This window comes from Pinus tabuliformis, chromosome 2_2 (genome assembly GCF_031772625.1).
Source record: "Pinus tabuliformis cultivar Carrire ecotype Pingquan chromosome 2_2, CPIR1, whole genome shotgun sequence".
NCBI classification, from domain to species: domain Eukaryota; kingdom Viridiplantae; phylum Streptophyta; class Pinopsida; order Pinales; family Pinaceae; genus Pinus; species Pinus tabuliformis.
In genome coordinates this window covers 26,406,255-26,412,126 of record NC_142300.1, presented here as the reverse complement: position 1 = coordinate 26,412,126, position 5,872 = coordinate 26,406,255, and positions in this window count along the sequence as shown.

Sequence of the window (5,872 nt, the reverse complement as noted above, 5' to 3'; positions counted from 1 at the left end):
AAACAAATGTTTGGAAGGATATCTTCGTTGTTTTGTATCTGATAAACAGACACAATGGGTCAAATGGTTGCCTCTGGCTGAATGGTGGTATAACACTTCCTTCCATACTGCGACAAAAATGACCCCATTTATGGCACTTTATGGATATCAGCCACCATCCATCACATTATATTTAAGATAAAATTCTAAGGTTCAAGCAATGGAACATCACATCGAGCATCATCAACAAGTTCTCCAACTCTTAAAGGATAACCTCGTGTTGGCGCAGAATAGAATGAAAAAAGGCAGATCAACATCGTAGTGAAAGAAGTTTTGATGTAGGTGATTGGGTATTCCTACAGCTACAACCATATAAACAAATGTCCCTCAAGAAAGCTAAGAAGGATAACAAATTGTCACCAAAGTATTATGGTCCGTACAAGGTGTTGCAAAAGATTGGTACTATGGCATACAAATTGGAGCTTCCTGCAGCTTCTCGAGTGCACCCAGTTTTCTTTGTTTCATGTTTAAAGAAGGTTATAGTCGACAAGCTCCTAGTTCAAACAATATTGCCAGAACTTGATGAGGAAGGAAAAATTATATTGGAACCGGAAGCAGACATAGAAACAAGAACTTGACAACTACGAAATCGATCCATTTCATAGTATCTCATCAAGTGGAAGAACTTATTCGCTGAAGATTCCACATGGGAGGATGAGAATTTTATACAAAAGCATCCAGAACTACTCAAGCGTTGAGGACAACACTTTTTTTAAGGAGAGGGGCATGTTAGGTCCCTATAATACTTAGAATGCCCCCATTAATATTGTAATTGTGTCCCTTATTAATATTGTTGTGCCCCTATTGTCCCCATATTGTTATTACTGTGCCCCATAGATTCTCTCTATTGTTATTTTTGTGCCTTTATATTATTATTGTTAGGTCGGCTTGGTTATATTGTGACCCCTTAGACTCCTATATATAGAAAAGAGGTTTTGTCATTTGAATCACCCAAGAATTATTCATTTTTGTAATGTAAAGGAGGTTTCCCCCTCGAAGAGGCTGAATTCTAAGGCGTTCAACTATCTTTTCTATCTTTTTGTGAGCTGGTTTCATAACACTCTGACACTAGTCAGAGTGTCAGAGGTAGTGTTTCTATCTCTATCAATGACCATGCTACATCCAAAGGACCTTCCTCACCCATTTACGATACACCTCCTGCATTTTTAAATCCTCTTTAAACTTTATGTATTTATGTCTTGAAATTATCTTTAATTTTTAAATTGTCTTCAACTGATGTGTTTGAATTTAATGTATATGTTATTACGCTTGTAGCTTGTTAATTATATAGGTTAAATTATGCTTATGATTATAGGTTCTCAATAGGCTAAAGCTGAGGATCAGAGTGCAGCATCGATCCCTCTGTGGGATTATTCTATGACTGAAATCACATTAGAGGATCTTATGACCCATCATACACAAATCACAATAGATATATAGAAGATCCCTTCCAATTCACCAACTTATCTTGCATTTTCTTTGATGTTGGATAGCATGTTTAGGCTAATCAAGACATACTAGAGGTCAGGCCCACATAGCCACATATTACAGTTCATACATAGGGTTAAGAGGCATGATGTTAGAGGCCCAGATTCTTGGGAGGTAGTGAAATAAGCCACCAAGGACATTGATGTTGGTCGGGAGTTGTTCAACATCCCTCCCAATCTCCCTCTAGACATAAAGGTCTGAATCAACTAAAATATTTTAGTAATGTTCATGCAACCCCTTTCATGTATCATAAATTCATTGGAGCTTGGGGAAAGTTCCCCAACCATGACAAGGTCATCATTTAATTTGCTAATGCAGAGTTTGTGTCACATATGAGGCCAGATTATACTGATACCAGATCTCATTTTTATGGAACCATGATGGGACGTACCTATGAGTGTGATGGAGTTTTTAGGGACCCCAGGCATCTACCACCACCTTTGATATTCTCTCCACTACTATCTCAGAGCTTGGTATTACTGACAGAGCTAGAGGAGTTGTCACAGCTTGGTCGTGAGACGCGGGAGACTATTGCAGACAACATGCATGCATCATTAGCTAGTGTGCGTGTTGCATTGGATGGAGATATTAGGATACAACCACCACTGCCTTGTGACCCACCAATGCCCTTATATGATGATTCATTTCTTGTGAGTTTACCCTTTGGATAACTTTTGACACATACATGTTTTTATCATGATGCCATTTGTGAGACTTGAAGGGTGCATGGCCTGCGTGACAAAGACCAAGTACATATATATACGAAAATTTTCACTCTTATTGTCAAATTATTATTTATATTAAAATTTCTAGTTTGTATTAGATTGCATTTATATTAATAATTTCATGATAGCATGTAGACACATCCTAGCTACATGGATGAGCTTATGAGGTCATCCGAGGGGGCAGTTAGTCAGTTAAGCCACCCTCGACTGGAGCATGTTTCCATGGATTCTCCTGCACCTCCACCTCCACCTTATATGTTCACTAATGTGGAGAAGAGTCAGTATGTACAACCACATGGACCAATAGTTGAGGTAAACTTTTTTATTCCTAAGATTTTAACATTTTCCTTTTTTAAGTTACACAAATATGCTAATTAATTTGTAGACTAATTATAATTTGTCCTTGCCATTGTGTACACAAGCCCATATGCAGAGTGTCGTTGATGCCATTGTTATGTGGATACATGAGTGGGATGTTGGGTTTAGAGGCACTGATGATGCAGTTCCATCAATGCATGCCCCAATCATCGAGCTAGTTGAAGGGGAGCACCAAACCTAGATTTGTGATAAGACCCCCATCCTTTCTGACTTGCATTTGGACTCGAATGAGGTTAGTGGATTCATGTATATGTAAATAAAAATGTGGCTCAATATCATTTCTTTCCATATTTTTTGTTCTGTACAAATACTGATATAATTAGTTTGAATTTGAATGTGTTATATTGTAGTACCATCTTATGGACACTTACTTTGCACAACAGAACTCACATAGGAATTTTAGTGTGTTTGGCATAGCCCAACTTGGCCTAGTTTTTGGCAAAGACTTTGTGTTTTGTGGAGCGGAGTGCGAAGTGGAGTGTGCAGTGGAGCATATTGAATATATCACATGGTATAAGGGCTTCGGGACAGGGCGAAGCCCCTTCTTTTTGTAATAATGTAAAATATCAATGGGTTTTGGGACATATATGCTTGTATTAGGGAGTCCATGGTAATTGGACCATGGTATTATAATGATGTATCATTCAATGTAATAGTATATATAGGGTCAAATAATACTAAGAAAAAGGAATATTATGATCCAGATCGGTGTTATGGTCGAATTATTATGATCTGTAGTTGGACGAAGAGGTGAGACTTTGCAGCTGAGTGCATAGAGGCTTGAACCTATAGTTGAGTGTGCAGATGACCTACATCTTAGTGCACAGGTCAAGAATTGTTTGTTGTACAAAGAATCATTATATTAGCAACAAGTCTTGTGTACATAGTGCCACATTGGGTTGAAACACAGTAAAATTGGTGTCTTCATATGTATATTTGCTTACTATTTGATGTAGCAAAGCAATTTATTATTGTTGTGTTTTATTTCAAAATAGTATTGATTTATGGATTTATATGATATGTTTAAGTGATTAATTTAATATGGTAAAGTGATTGATGAATGATAAGAGTAAGAAAACATAATAATACCACATCTCCACATCCTTCAAGGGTGCAGAAACTTGGTTCTGCATCCTCATATAGTCACTTCGGGTGAGACTACGACCTGCTTGCAAGTCGTTGTTGAAAGGGCCAGTGATTAATGGTTTTGTTGGTGCACAATATAGATTGGACTTGGGTCAGCCCAAATCACAAATAACAAATGGTTTCATTGTCGGGATAGAGATTTGTTTGAGGGATCTATGGATGTACACCCATCGAAGAAAGAGATTCAAGACTGGTTAGAGCTAAAAGAGCAAGAATTTGCAGATCAAGCGAACAGAAACCCTTGTCTGACATCTAAATCTTGGTTACAAAATTATATTTTTACAGATCAATACGATATTTTCTTCACATCATTTCCTGAGGAGTTGTACGAGTGGATATCGAGGTTTACCAAAAGAGAGAACTATTTTAAAGGTGGAGAACCTACAGTGTGGACTCTTGAACTAATACAACAACTCAAGAGCACTTTCAATAGGATTTGAAGGGATTTTTATTTCTAGATTGATAACATCTTGGGAGGATTCATTATTGAGTTCGCAACATAATCGATCGTGTCCTACAATGAAGTGAAATGATGATTCTTCAAAGGACCGCAAGGTAAGTATTTGAAGTATTTGAAACTTTGGATTAAGATGCTTCTATGTGAAAAGGGATTTTTATGGATGCAGTCAAATTACTAGTTTACTTATGTTTGGAAGAAAAGAGAATAAATATGAGCCAAAGATCGTAGTAATGCGAAGTTGAAAGATATATAGAGTAGATACTAGAAAGAGAGCTCATGGACAAGACCCAAAGACCTTTGTAGAGACTAAGTATAGTCCTCTTTTGAGTGAATATGAAAGTGAAAGAGAAGATAACCACCCTGATAAACCCCAGGTAACTTCACAGTATTCACCTTCTCAGCCTGAGAGATCACAAAAGCCAGAATCTAGTAATAATCAGGGTGATTTTGGCTCTCCCCCCCCCTCCCCCAACTCCCCCTAACCCCCATCCCCCTCCCCTCACTCATCCCCCTCCACCTTCAAGAAGAAATATGGATGTGATATTAAGTTGCATGTTTTCAAAGGAACTGGATGAAATGATCCAAAACAGTTTTGGTTTTTATGTGAAGTTGTATGGACCGTGAAGCAAATCAATGATGAAAACATAAAGAAAGTGCAACTTATTACAATATTCCAAGATAGAGAATTGACCTGGTATATGAAGTATTCAAATAATTAGATTAGAACATTTGCAGATATTAAAGTAGCGTTGATCATAGAATTTAAGAAGCTGAAGTTTGAGTCGCAGTGCATCATTGAGTTGAAAGAAATTAAACATAAACCTACTGAGTCTGTTTGGGAATTTGATCAAAGATTTAAGGTATTGTTGGATCAAGTGAGCTTCAACATAGCTCTGCAGCAACATCAGTAATGGTTTATAGATGTGTTGTTACCACATATCAGATTACCATTGACGCAACAAAAGATAACAAGTCAAGTTGAAGCTCTACAGATTGCGATGAATTTGGAAGCTTTTCCTATAGGAGATACTAATGTAGGTATGAAACAGATTTAGACTCAGCTAGCGAACCTAACCCTATAGATACAAGATATCAAGAAAATAAAAGAATTTATAGAAGAATTAGGGTGTACGAAGTGCAGATTGAAGGGCCATTCTAAACAACAATATCATATCTTGAGGTATTACGTCGCTAGTGGAGTACCAAATCCCTTAAATTCAGGATCGAGCCTATGAGGTGACATATGTAAGAGCAAAGGCCAACATCGCTCAGAAAAATGTTACCTGTTACAGAAATATGTGCAGACTCCAAGGAAACTATATTGCAAATTATGTAAATCAGTAAGACACGATGAGAATAATTGTCGAGTTTATGAACTAATGATGGAGCATGGTGCTGAAACTTATAGAATGAAAGTAGAAGAACATGGACATCAAGTTAGTGGACAATGCGGTGGTCGATGAGGCTACCAAGGAAGAGGTCGAGGTGTTGGATATGTTCAAGGATGTGGAAAAATCATTTTCTATAACTGCAACCAAGCAGGTAATTTTGCGTGAGATTTTCAGAGCCCTACAATGACATGTAAGTAATGTAAATCCTTTGACCACGTAATTGAATAACGTCCTATACTTATGGA